Below are 15130 nucleotides of genomic sequence, written 5' to 3'. Positions count from 1 at the left end.
GTAAATGTCCTTTGGCAGGGATATTCTGTTATGAAACTTGGAACAAGTTAAAAACAGAGTCCGAAACATCTTGCGCTTTACAGACTCCACATCTTATCTAGTGTTGCACTGCGGTGGAAACGACTGGTGAGAAATTTCATTATGGAAAACACGAAACCTGGCGGAAAGTGTTCTGAACTTTTTAAAACATGTTATGCCAAACACTAGAATAATCTACTCACAAATGCTCCCAAGACAAAACTGGAGATATTCTGAGAATAACACCGCAATGAACAGGAGGGTCAGACCCAATAATTATGGAGCAAATTTTCATATAATGTCTAGGAGGCCTATATCAAGTAACCAGATTTGAAACTAACTGAGCAAAATTTATGGTCCAATGATGTGGTTCACCTGTCACACATTGGTAGTTATGTATTCTTAAATAGCCTCCAAGCCTTAAAAGAAATAATATTAACAGCGGTAGTCATGCTCTGACCTTTAACGAAAGCGCGGCACAGATTCAAGTCACCCTGAACTGTTGTCTTGATACTGATCCCAGAGTCAAGTACAACAGCCCGTAATTCAACTGTGCCGAAAAATTTATATTACTTAAGATGCTTGTGTGCACAATGAACTTTTCATTTCTTGTATGCCATCGTGATGAATAACGAACCTATATTGAAGAACAATGATTCCTTGCGTGCTTATAGTATTCTTATGTGTGTGTGCCATTTTTGCTTATATTGAACAACTTCTGTGCGCTTTTTAAACTTATATTGAATGATTAATTTTAATTTAATTTTAAATAATTTTTTTCTGATTCTGATTCTTTTATTTACACTCCGAGACATGTTATGTGTTACATGAGGACATAATATATACATGATACAAAAATGACAAAACAGACAGGCATAAACATTTACATGAAATTAGATAACAAAGCATACAGATATATACATAAATACATTAAATAAAGAAAAACAGGTCAAATAAAGATAATATACCAATTTTTGGAATAGAGTGATACTAGAGAAGACAAGAATTCTCACCATGTCGAACTCATATTAAACAAGGGAAAAAATTAGATTTTTCATTTTTTATATTGGACACAGGATTTTATGTTATTATACATATTGTAGATAATTTTGAAACATTTTCCCTTAATATTACTACTCTCGAGTTTCTGCCATAGTCCTGTCCTCCAGACAGTGTCGAACGCCTTTCTAAAGTCGATGAATGTACTGTATGTTTTTTCCCAGAGGACAAATATAAGGATATCAGAGAATGAAGCACGAATATATTATCAGTTGTTGAATGTCCTTTCCTAAATCCCTCCTGATTTTTTAGAGATCAAGTGAAATTCGCATGAGAAGTCGTTCAGTCTATCGTTCAAAATTGAATTAAATAATTTAGGAACTAATAAGTGTGATTGCCCTAAAATTATCTGGGTTGAATTTGTCGCCTTTATTTTTATAAATTGGTTTTATAATTCCGATTAGCCAGTTTTCGGGTATAATTGAAGAGTCAAAGACCACATTAAAGAGTTTACAAAATAAAAGTATATACTCTGGTGGTATACTTTTTATGTATTCATTGATAACACCATCTACCCCCGGTGCTTTATCATTTTTTAATTTGGAAACTGCCCTTTTTACCTCATCTTCAGTTACTGGCCCATTATTAATATCATCAATACGAGGGTTATTTGTGACAAAGAGTTGAAGATCAACATCATCGATCTCATAATTATAAGGTTCATCTTTACATTATCTGCATTAAGATTTTTAAAGTATTCATAAAAAAATTCTACAGGTATGTCGAGCTCGTCTTTAGACAATTTATTGAGTCTATTCAAAATGTTCCAATATTTCTTCGAGTCAGATTTGGAATGTTTACGTAACTCTTGCATAAACAAGATCATTCGTAATATTGTTTACCTGTTCACACGTGACATTATCTGTTACAATTAGGCCATCGAGTCTAGCTTGAATTTCCCTAAGGTGTGCGGAAATCTCTTACTCATTTATTAACTGGTCCATTTAACAAAGGATTTATCATTAGACTTATTATTATTATTATTATTATTATTATTATTTGGATTTATTTGCTCACATTTGAAATGAAAAAAGAAAAATGAACTCTGTTATGGACATCAGAGAACATCGGATCAAATTCCAAAACAGAGAAGGTATTTACATAATTAAACAAATCAGATGGTAACAAAAAATAGTCAATAAGACTTATATCTTTACACGTAGTTTTTCCAATTAGCTTGTCTAATCCAATTCTGCCATTGGCTATATATAGAGAACACCTTTCACACAAGTCAATAATTTTTTTTACCATAGTTGTTGGCTCTACCTGTATCTTGGGAGCTTCTATCCAACGTTATTTTGTTATGAAGTAAAACCTGATAGGAGTACATTTTCTTTACTGTGTCATCATCTAATTCGTTCAAAAAACCTAAATTGTCGAGCAAATCAACATCAGATACGACATGATCAGGCATAGTGCCAGTGTGATCATTAAAGTCGCCAAACAGGGAAACATAATTTGCGTTTTTCGATGACAATGATATAAGTTCTGATTAGATTTCATCAAACGCATTTTCAGATGCATATTTTGAGTTTTCTGGAGGAATATAAACCGAACCCAAAAGAACCTTTTCTGATAGACCTGTAAATTTTGAATGAATCTCAAACCACTGAACGAATTCGGATTCTGATTTTAAAAATGTAATGTACTCTGACAACGACTTTTTGTAAATATTTACTATACCCCCAGATTTTCTTTTTACCAATTTTCTATTTTTCATGACATAATCATAACCGTCTGGAACGATAAGAACATCATATTTGTCTAGTTTGGATTCTAATATACATACGATATCGTACAATTTAATCATATCACAAAAATCAATGTTTAATAATTTTGATTTAAGTCCACATACATTTATAAATGTTATTTTAAAATCATTTCATTATAGCCGTTCATGTGTGTCCGAGCTGTTGACCTTATGTCTGTCCAGGAATGTGGGGGTCACCATGGGGTTCGGGTATATAGCACTGTTGGTTTACAATTTTTGCATTATGACCACATCTTTGAAATTCTTTAAGTTTTGGGACAAGGGCTCTTCGTCTTTCACTTATCTCTTGAGGATACTAATGGTAGACAGAGTGTTGTGGGTTAAGTTTCAGTTTTAAGGAAGCTTCGCGTAGAACTCGCTGGTGATCAGAATAGTTTATGAATCGCGCAATGATACTACGGGGTTTACCATCATTACGTGGTTTCAGTCTGTGCACATTCTGAAACTGTATATCATTCGCATTTTCAATTTCTAGTTCTTTATCAATAAATGTTTTCACAATATGTTCAGTTTGTTCTCTGGATTCATCCTCTGCCTCGTTCAACCCAGTGAATATCAAATTATATTTCATCGAGTGTGTTTGGAATTGTAGGAATTGTTCATATATTTCATTTTTTTCGACTTCTAGTTTCCTGTTTTGACCCTCTAAGTATCGCATTCTATCTTCAATTTCATGATGATGTCGCTCTTCGTTCTGAATTGTTTTAGCCTGTTGTTCCTGAATGTTTTTAATGTCGGTAATTTCTGTTTTCATTTGTGTAATATTTTCCTCAACGGTAATCAGTTTTTTATCAATTTCTTCTAGAATGTCGAGTTTTTGTAATTTCTGTTGAATAAAGTTGTTTGCATTGTTAAGGCTTTCTAATTTACCATTCATAGTGTTCATATTGGCAATAATACTCTGAAGTGTCATATTCAGGTCGATAGGCTGGGAAGGCGACAATCTCTGGGAAGCAGGAGGTATCTGTTTTGTATCAGTTTGGCTAGGGGATGCATGGACTGGTGTGCTTTGAAGTGGGTACATTGGTTGAGATGAAGAGGGTTGTAATAGAGTTGGAAAAGTTGGCTGAGGTTGCGGCAGCGGAAACGTTTGTTGTACATATGAAACATCTTGTAATACATGTTGTGGGCTCAAAGTACCATATATCGATTCATTTGCTTGGGCTATTACTTGAGAAGTGTTCGTGTTTTGTAAGTGTGTTCCTGTGGAGGCCATTTTCTCCGGTGGGGTCAAACCTGTTTGATCTGAACTATTATTCCTTTCTCCTCCCTTTGACTTATTTTTACGCATTATATATACATCAGAAATGTCACTGAGTCTTCCAAGATCACTTTAGAACAGAAATAGTCTCTTAAATGCAATGGAATCATAATAATTTTACATATATGACCGGACGTTGTTTACATTCCTGCCTGCCTATTCCGCCTATTTTTCCCCTAAAAGTAACATACAGCCGCGACCAAACAATGGCATGTAATTAAGTTAATAAATATAAAACAAAATATATTTTCTTTATAAAAAGTGCAGTGAATTGGCGATGGTGCAGTCGTCGTATTACACCATAATTATGGTATTTGCTAAATGAGTTGTTTTCCCAGATAAAAGTTTAACATATGAAAATATAATTTCATTTTTTCTTGTGTTTGTATATACATGATTTTACATGATTTAACTTCATTTCTTCTTTAATATTCCAAAAGGTCATTGATATCAACAAAAATGCACATACACGATCTGGTTTGGCTACAACGTGGTCGGTATACGAGCGAACTGTACATATGGTACGATTAGATTTACTTTGGAAATTTAAATAATTCGGATAAAAATGTAGTTTCTTATGTGTTGCACTTTACCATATTTTGCAAGAAATTTTTTGATACGTCATTAAATCCCTGCAATAAAATGCGTCTTTTTATGGACACTATACTAGAAAGACACAAAAAATTACGTAACGACTTATGAAAAAAAATTATGCAAGTAATTCCGGAAACTATACGATCCCAAAATGTATACTATACACCTATCAAAACAAATCTTTGTTAATTCCGAAACTAGTTAAGGAAATGGAAGGTAGATCATTGATTTGCTTCAGAACCTGCGTATGTAGTTCTCATACCAGAACCCAAAAGTTAAACCAAAGCTAGCTGTAACTACGCAGACTTTCGGTGCCGCGCTAGACTTCTTACCGCTATAGAATCTACTGTTTAAATCATAATTCCTTAATTTTTAAATTTCATAAATTGTAATCATTATTTTTTTTCAACTAATTCTGTAAATGAAAAACTTTCTAATTTTTATACTTAATATGAAATTACTATTTTAAAGAAGGTTTTTTTAGGCGGTTTCCAAAAATTATGATGAAATAAAAATAAAATTGAACAAAAACCGACATCGATATGCATTCTGCACATTACCTGTCATTCGCTTCTACCTTGTCTGTTTACAGTTTTTTTTTATTGCAGAAACAAATTGAAGACTTGCAAATCGTGGGGCTTAAATAACATCTCTCGCTTTTAGAAAGAATGATAAAATGTACAGAAAGCTGAAAGTGTATAAAAAGTCAGATAAGATATGTCTTTTTTCGTTTTCAATACAGATAATAAATAAATATTACAAGAAGAAAAGGCATTTTGACATTAAAAAACGATTTTAAAAGTGCATTTATTGTCATTTTCGTTAATTTTTGCTTCTGTTGAAATATGCCTTAACTTTGAATTATTTCTACTAAATTGTACTTTTCCTGTATAATTTCATTTGATATACACAGATAAAATGCATTAAATACATGAAATAGGTGTTTATATATATTTATTGTCTTGCAAGACAAAAAAAATCGACCTAATTAAATTCGTATGCATGTATATAATTTCTGGTGACCTTAGTCCGCGCATGTGCTGTAAGGGTCGCTTCTTAATAACAAATCTGAGTGCAAAGCGAAAGTGGTTATTCAACGGCAAGGACTCAAGCCGTAAAAGACAAAAAGATCGAATACAACGCAAGAATCCTTTTAAAATGTCATGAACAAAAGCAATATAAGAATGCAATACAGTTTCTGAATCAGTCCATTTCAGTCTTAAGATTTACACCAGAATATTGCAACGGTATCTTTACAAGTATTGGCAACTTTATGGTTCCGATTGTTCTTACAGTTTACACATGATATAGTATCACTCGCTGTATATTATTTCTTGTAGTGACGTCTCATTGTACTGAAGTTGCAAGAATATTGCTCCCAATAAAATATGCAGCCCAGTGAAACTTCGTGCTTATATACTGATATACAGACCGAAATAATTAAAAACAAGGACTGGAATCGCATGCACTGTATCCAAAGTTAATACAAATCTCCTCATCCGCAAATCTAATAACAATTTCCTGTTTTACTAAATAACATAAAAAGCTTTGAAAAAACAAATACATCTTTGGATAGAGGAGGGAGTTCAGTGTAGTTGTGCGTAGTACTCAGCTAGTATTAAGTTACGAAAATTACAGACGCTCATCTAGGTTTCTTTAAGTTTACTTTCCCCGCTTCCATAGATTTAAGATGATTCCCGTCTCACATTCGAGACGAGATGAATTATTGAAAGCTAATCAAGGACAACCAGTCGCGTAACATTGGAAACTGTTGAAAAAATAACGGTTGCTGATTAGTCAAGTCGCTGGTTTGGCTCAAATATGGCTGGGAATCCGCACAAGGCACGGGGTGGCGGCTCTTTAATTAGGCCCATCTGAACAGTAGAAAAAGAAGATTCAGATTCAGATTCTTTTATTCTCTAAACACCATTACAGTACAGAGAAGACAATACAGTTAATACATAAATATTCAGCGCATGACAATTGTGGAAACTATAATAAGATAACAGAAAAAAAAAGATTAAGTAAATAACATTTTAACACATTTTGACAAATTTCAGATAGTGGCATTGTAGAGGACTAACCTTGAGAAACATTTTTAAAATCAATTTCGATGAGTTTAACAAATTTACATAGGTTTCGTAATTCATGCTTGTTTTTTGTCTGAAACAGATCTCTAAATTTCAGAACATTCACTCGCTCTAAATATCTTTTGTTTAAAAATTGCTTCCTCGTGTCCGAAAAATGGAGACATTGGAAAATGACATGGAACTCATCTCCATGTTCTCCATTATTACATAAGGTACATAAACTTGAGTTATCAAAGTTTTGCCAAGTTGCTGTTTCGTTTGGTAGTCTATGGTTGCCTACTCTGAATCTACAGAGTAATAGCATCCTTTTCGTGCAAAATATCTAAATAGTTTTCGAATTCAAATTTTTCTTTAATCAATTTATAACAAAAGCATTTATGCGAGTTTTCTACGTCGGATCTCCATGTTTGTTGAAACTGGTCTTTTAATCGCAGACTAATAGATTTTGTAAACCACTCTGAATGAAAACCTCCCGCAAACTGAATGTGCCAAATGTTCCCAAACCCACAATTATCTAGAGTGTTTTTAATCATGTTAACCCATGGAGATTTAAATATGTTTTGAATATATAGTTCATACATATATCTATAAAGTACATTTGAAAGTTTACTGGATTTGGCATTTACGAGTCTAGACCAATATCCCATCATACGAGACTTAATTTGAACAGCTAAAGGGTAAGCACCGAGCTCACCATATATCATAACATTTGGCGTGCTCCTCTTTAAGTTAAGCAATAGCTTACAGAATTTCAAATGAACCCTCTCAATAATGTCTAAGTTAGTGTGGCCCCATATCTCGCAACCATATAAAAGAATAGGTTTTACTATCTTGTCAAATAAGTCATATTGGTCTCGTATTGACAGGTTATGTAGTCTACCCTTCTTAAGAACATCATACATAGCTATGGTAGCCTTTTTAACATTCATCTTTTTCGCTGATGTTAAACTGCCTGATCTTGAAAATAATTGACCGAGGTATGAAAATTCTTTAACAATTTCAATCGCATTACCGTTATATGAAAAAAGTGTATTTCTAGGTATGCGACCTGAAGAAAAAATGACTACTTTTGTTTTATTAGTATTAACATACGGTTTCCATTGAGTGCAATATTCATAAAAATTTATCAATTTGAAACTGTAAATCTTCTTTTGTCTCTGCTAATAACACTGTGTCATCAGCATATAAAAGTAAGAATAGTTTGATAAATATGTTGAGTTGATCACCTATCTCATCAGATAGGCTGTTCAACCCCCTAACATCAGTCTCTACGAAGAATTGTTCTAAATCATTTAAAAATAAGGCAAATAAGAAAGGAGATAAATTTTCTCCCTGTCTAACACCAATATTACATTCAAAGTATTCAGACATACTACCATTGTATAAAATTCTCGACTTAATACTACTATACATGTTGAAAATAATATTATACATTTTACCATTTATATTGTTTAGTAACATTTTATTCCAGAGACCAAGACGCCAAACTTTATCGAAAGCTTTTTCAAAATCAATAAACAAACAAAATAATTTCTTCCTCTTATATTGACTTATCAGATCAATAAGGGAATTCAGAACAAATAAATTATCTATCGTTGAGTATCCTGGTCGAAACCCTCCCTGATTTTCACATATCAGGTTCACTTCTTCTGAAAATTTGTTCAATCTATAGTTTAAGACAGAGGTAAACAATTTTCCAAAACAGCTTATAATAGTAATAGGCCTAAAATTCTTTGGATCGAATTGGTCTCCTTTGTTCTTATAGATTGGTATAATATTACCAAGAAGCCACTCATCGGGAACAATGCCACTATCAAAAATGATATTAAATAATCTAACATATACATTAGGCATGATAGAGAATGAATATTTCAAATATTCATTTACAATATTATCGTCACCTGACGATTTGTCATTTTTCAAGCGTTTTATAGCTTGTTCTATTTCTTCATCAGAAATAGTATGATTAATTTGTTCATTTACAACATCTACCTCGGGTAGATCAAAATCATCATTGTGTGGATTCATGTTAAGGGTTTTGAAAAAATCAAATAAACTTTCTATTTGAATATCTGGTGACTTTTTCTTTTTATAACCATTTATTATTTTCCAATACTCCTTTGGGTTTTTAGTTTTCAAATTATTTAATTTCCTTTTTAACTGCTGCCTGTGTAATTTTATATTAACATCCAAAGTGGATTTGTATTCTTTTTCTAGTCGCTTTGTTTGATTCTTCAAAGCCTCTGTTTTCATACTTCTAAATTGACGTTTTGAACGTTTATAACGCCTTCGAGCTAATTTACAATCAGCATTGAACCACGGTTTATCATTTTTCTTCTTTTTATTTTGCTTATTAGAAGGAATATATGTTCCAAAGGTATTTTCGGCAGCATCTGTCAGAATTTCACCAACTTTCTGAACGAGCCCATTAATAATATTTTTGTCAATATTGTTCATGTTGACATTTTCTATTTCTTGCAAAATAATATCAATATTTTGAGTATTTAAATAATTTTGAAAGTCGCCAGCTTTTTCATTATCCCATCTCTTAGTTTTCTTGATCAGTGATACGTTTTCTTGCTCCATTTCATTTGGTTTACTAATACATTTCAAAACAAGATGGATAGGATTATGTACATCAGACAATAACTTACTAAAATCTAAAATTGAAAACTCATTTATAATGCTAAAAAATACTGGAGAGCAAACAACAAAATCTACAACACTAGTTCCTTTACAAGTAAAATTTCCAACATTTTTATCATCTCCAGCTCTACCGTTAACTATAAATAAAGAGTTGTTTCTACAGAACTCTAGTAGGGAGTTACCAAAATTATTCCTTATTTTGTCACAATTAGTTCTATCTAATGGTCCATTCAATTCGTTCAGAATTTCTGAACCATTAGTTTGACTTTCTAACATGCCCGAGAACTCGTCATAAACAATTTCATTATAGTCGTTAGCTTCTGCAACCCTTGAGTTGAAGTCGCCCATAAGGCAAATATATTCGTAATTGTTGCTGAAACGTAAATATTCATTTTCAAGAGAAGAAAGAAATATTATAACTTACTTAGAAGAGAAAGTAACTTTAATAACAGAACAGTGTTCCAATGTCCCCCGCGAAAAAAAAGTGAAGAAAACTTTTAAATTCACTGAAATTTACTAACTCCAAGGGCCATAACTTCCATAAAAATCAATCAACCCTAACCAAAGTCGAACTTAATCTGTAATTCTCATAGTAAGACTGCTTACAAAATCTAAAATCAATTGGTGAAAGCATTACAAACAAAAGTGCGGAAAACTGTAAATTCGCTGAAATTTTCTAAGGGCCGTAACTTCCTTAAAAATCATTCAACCGTAACCAAAGTCGAACGTAATCTGTAACTTTTCATAATAAGGCCACATACCAAAAACAAACTTATTTGGTAAAAGCATAACAAGAAAGTGCGGAAAACGCGGACGGACGGCATTTCCATGTCCCCTCGCGACGCGTCCCTGGGGACAAAAACGATAACTAGTGTTAAACCCTAGGAACTCTGTCTACGTTGGGCAATGTTGTGATTAATAAATCAAACATAATTGTCGTGTGAAACAATATAAGGGCAATCTTAGGGAACAGGTACTTATCAAGGTCATGCATGAATCCTATTTTGTAAATTGTCGATGAAATATAGACAATAAATTTAAATTTTAAACGTCCGTTCCAATTATTTTCATAGGCACATTCCATTCCACCAGGAAGGAAAATATAATCCTTATTATTTTCACACTTGAAATTTCCAGGGCGAAGCCCCCCCAAAGCTCCACGGAGATAGCGTTTTAGAGCATCATTTATGCCTCTCCTGGATGTATTTTATCTCAAAATTTTGAAAAAAAAAAAAATTGGCAAAATTAAGTGCAGGCAAAAGCTTTTCTGCCTAACGGCAGCTACGCGCCTGCAAAACTCATGCCAAAGACACATTCAATCAAACCGAAACATTTGAATGATATTTAAAAGAGTGTTGAAGAGCCTCAAATTAAAACCTTGAATATATAATAGAACCAAAAATTTTTCATTGTGACAACATGAAACAGTATTTTAATATAAGTATTTTAACCGTGTTTTGATTGAATCAGTGATCCTCTTGTTCATCCGCTACGCATGGACAATTATCGGTATGACATTATCAAGAGTAGAAAATCGGTACGACATTATCAAGAGTAGTACAAGTATCATCATTACACAAGGAAAATATTTTTACCATTTAATATGATTATGCCTTTTGAAAACAAAATATACAACGTTGGTATTGCGAAATGCGCATGCATGCATTTTATGCCAAAATAACCTGTATTTCTGTCTGTTTCTTCTGTATTTGCACAGAAATATATCCGCTATTTCAACTTTAGTTGTTTTTTTTCTATATTTTGCAGGGGTTAGAGTTTGGTAGACGGTGAATGTTATGAGAAAACGACAAGTGGCAAAACAGCTTGTGCTGTTCTGTATTGTAGGGTTTATTGCTTCGACGTTATACGACTTTGTGGTGATACAAGTCAGAGTACAACGAAAGGATCTGGAAGTGCTTTTGAAACAGGAAGTAGCAACATCGAGAGTTTTATCAACCTTTCCACCGAGACGTAGAAAACTCCCGATTGACTGCAAAAAACTAATCGGGCTTGATCAAAATGAAAAATATAAAGCGTTTATGAAATTGCAACATGCAAAGCGCATCAACAATGCAGATTTCATTGAAAAGGCAAAAGACTGTGGTCTCACTAACCACTTCTAACGTTTCCATTACTTTACATGTTAAAAAAGTAATTTTCAAAGTCTCACTGTGAATTCCCAGGACAAATGACATCTTAAAGTTGCATACCGTTGCGAATCTTGGAAAATAAGGCTTCCAAAATCATTATGCTTTCCGTAATTCACGTCGGTATGACTCGTATCCGGTCACGAGCGAGAAAAAAGACTTTCCGTTGGCATTCAGTAATTTAACGTATGAAGATGCAATTCAGACGGAGCGCCTTTTACGCGCCATCTTTCGGCCCCATAACTTTTACTGCATCCATGTAGATAAAAGTTCTTCGTTAGATTTTCATCGGGTAATGCGTGCAATAGCGGACTGTTTCTCTAACGTTTTTATTGTTTCTAAAACAGAGGATATCATATACAATCACATCAGTCGTCTTCAAGCAGATCTAAATTGTATGTCGGACCTTCTTGTTATATCTGAAAAATGGAGATACTTTTTCAACTTACCGCATCAGCATTTCACCCTTAAAACAAACCTTGAAATGGTCAAAGTACTCAAGATTTACCATTGCGCTAATGACATTGAGGGAATAAGTAAACCACGTCGACAAATGCCTACTCGATTTAAATTCAGCTACAAATAGGTAAAGGGAACTTTCAAGCGAATGGGACTTAAGAACAAGACGTTGCCTTACAATGCATCTATGGTGAAAGGAAGTGCGTATGGCATATTCAGTCGTGGGTTTGTTCGCTATATAATTAATGATCAACGTGCCAAAGATATATTTGACTATATAAGGGACGTGAAAAGCCCGAATGAATATTATTGGGCAACTCTCAACCATAACGAGATACTCAAAGCTCCGGGTCGATATTAGTGGTAAGGAAATGCGTTTTCATATGGCCGCAAAATTGTGCATGGCACTGTCGTCGTCCGTATACGCATGATTTTCTAGCGATAGCAGGGATTGTAGTTAGTGGACCTTGATAAAAATGAATGCTAATGTTTTTAACCAGAAAGTTTACCACCTTGATCTTACCAAAAGTTTACATACCACAAATTAAAGGTAATAACCCTTGACCTTACTACTTAAGAATATTGGTCATAAGGGCTCAAATGCAAATATTTTAAAACTTTTTTATGTAACCTTAAGTATATGTGTAAATGATCTCTGTAATTATATTACAAGGTTCCTCTTGAGAATATGTAGCAGCATAAAACGCGAGGATATTGACGTTATCTTACGATTATGTTATTAGACGTTTAATACGTTTTTCTATTCGTTATTCGACATGCAACCTTACGTTCTTTACTTTTCGCCCGTTTCACTACGACAATTCCATATCAAGGGTCAAGTTTACCGTATCCATGAAGGAGATATGACCAAACACGAAGACATTTCTGGTTTCTGGACAATTTATTGAATGAAAGTGTGTACATCTAGAATTGTAGTAATAGGTTCTATACAACTCGTAAGGAATGTTTTGATGGATTACAATAGTTATGGCCCTAATGATGTTGGAATCTAGGGCAAAAGGTGTCCGACATTAGAAGTTTCTTCAACCTTGTATCAATCAGTCAACTTCGGCGATCATGTGAACCTGTGCCATTCGAAACATTTTATCATTTTCGTTGATTGCTCCGAGTCGAAACAGTTGTAATTTATTAATGAGTTATTTCACTCATTATTATCCCTTTTAGTTAACTAATCACAATATGGGAAAGTGACTATCACGGACTCATATGAAATATTACGCAACTTAAAAAACATCTTCAATAGATCGTGGTAGAAAAAAGATAATGTTTTGACAATAATATTGTTTATATAAGCAGGGAGTGCATATGTTCCAGACCGTATGGGTATTTTCTAGAAATACAGTAAGGGTCGTACGACCTGTCATTTTTAAAACTAGCTGTTTCCAGTATATTTCAATAAAAACGGGCAGCATAAAATTGACACCTGCCGCAAAGTTGGTAAGCTGGAAAGTACGAAGCCTTCCTGTTTAGAATGCTGATATCTATATATTTTTCCTCATCAGGTAATCCAGATACCAAACATTGGTTAGCTGTCTACGCTTCTTGGGGAGGACGCGACAAGTGTCATGGAAAATACGTTCGGGGATTGCGTTTTTGGAGTAGCTGATCTCAATGAACTAGTCTCAAAAAAGGAATTTTTCGCGAACAAATTTTACATGGACTTTCAGTATTTTGCTTTTGATTGTTTAGAAGAGTACATGTACAATAATACATTCGTAAATCTACCATTTGAAACTTACTATTACAAACATCTACATTTCATACCGAAATAACAGCTTTACTCGCCACTGACATGTGCAAGGAGTGATGGGAAGAAGTGGTTAACGTACAAGTTTATCTAGAGAAAGGAAAATGGTATTTCTTTGCAAAGCGGTGTTTATACATACAAGACGTAAGCCCAAATGTCATGTTTCTAACTTGGAATCAGCCTTCCCTTGTACATGTGCTAGGTAATTTCTAGAAAAGCTATACAGGCACGACGATTTTTTAATAACCTTCATAACTTTTGCTTAAAAAAAAATAAAATTGACATATGTATTTATTGGGAAAAGTAATGGATAGGGAATTGTACAAAATCGAATTCGACTTGTTCGCGGAGAAAATGCATTGACAAGGATTGTAAAGAAAGCCCGCCGGAAAACTTTGAACGACATAACAGCGGAACTTAATAGTGATACACCTGTGAAACTGTCTCGTAGAACAGTTCAACGTGAATTGAAGAGGCTTGGGTATAATAGGAGGACAGTAGCGAAAAAACTTGGAGTACGCGAGGTTAACAGGAAGAAACGCCTACAATTCTGTCGTGGAAAACTACATTGGACAGCTAACCGTAACTGGAAGAGAGTTATTTTCAGTGATGAGATGACTATTGTTATAAAACCGGATGGTAAAGTGAAGGTATGGAGAAAACAAAACGAAAAATGGCGTGGTTATTGTCTTGGATATCTGAATCAGGGACCGACTCGTAGTCTGAAGCTTATGGTTTGGTGTACTATTACTTACTTCGGACGAGGACTGCTTGCATTCGTTGACGGAAATATGAATTCGGAGAAATATATCAAGACTTTTTTTTTTATAGTCCAAGTCACCTCAGATTGTTTGCGATTTTTTGCGTTTATTTTTGTAATTACTCGACGGTTCCTTTCAAAAACTTGCCATTTCATTCATGTCGTTCTGTACTACGATTCCCTTACAATTATTTTTCGTTCTTACCTCCGAGATTGAAAAAATTCAAAATTTATTTTTCCTACGAGAATTTTGCATTGAATGTATTGTTTATCCGCCATCTTGTTTCTATGGCGGGAAATCATGGTATTTCAGCTCTTCAATTGTGAGATAATAGGGAACATTTCAAAATATCCATAGAAACAAGATGGCGGATAAACAATACATTCAATGCAAAATTCTCGTAGGAAAAATAAATTTAGAATTTTTTCAATCTCGGAGGTAAGAACGAAAAATTTTTATTGTGATGTTTGTTGTTTACAATAACGCCATCTTGAAAAAAAGTTGACAAACTTTTGGCACCTGAGTGTAACTTCTTGTATAGTCCAATTCACCTCAG

At 33.7% G+C, this 15130-nt stretch overlaps 1 pseudogene; it reads left to right on the top strand.

Moving 5' to 3' along the window:
- Positions 1-11223: 11223 nt before the first annotated feature.
- On the top strand, positions 11224-13956 carry LOC148619544 (beta-1,3-galactosyl-O-glycosyl-glycoprotein beta-1,6-N-acetylglucosaminyltransferase-like; annotated as a pseudogene).
- Positions 13957-15130: the final 1174 nt, after the last annotated feature.

This window comes from Perna viridis, chromosome 4 (assembly GCF_037379345.1).
Source record: "Perna viridis isolate PV_CMFRI_1.1 ecotype Kerala chromosome 4, ASM3737934v1, whole genome shotgun sequence".
In the NCBI taxonomy this organism is placed as follows: domain Eukaryota; kingdom Metazoa; phylum Mollusca; class Bivalvia; order Mytilida; family Mytilidae; genus Perna; species Perna viridis.
The sequence above is the reverse complement of the archived record's forward strand: the minus strand, read 5'-3'. Positions and strand labels throughout refer to the sequence as shown.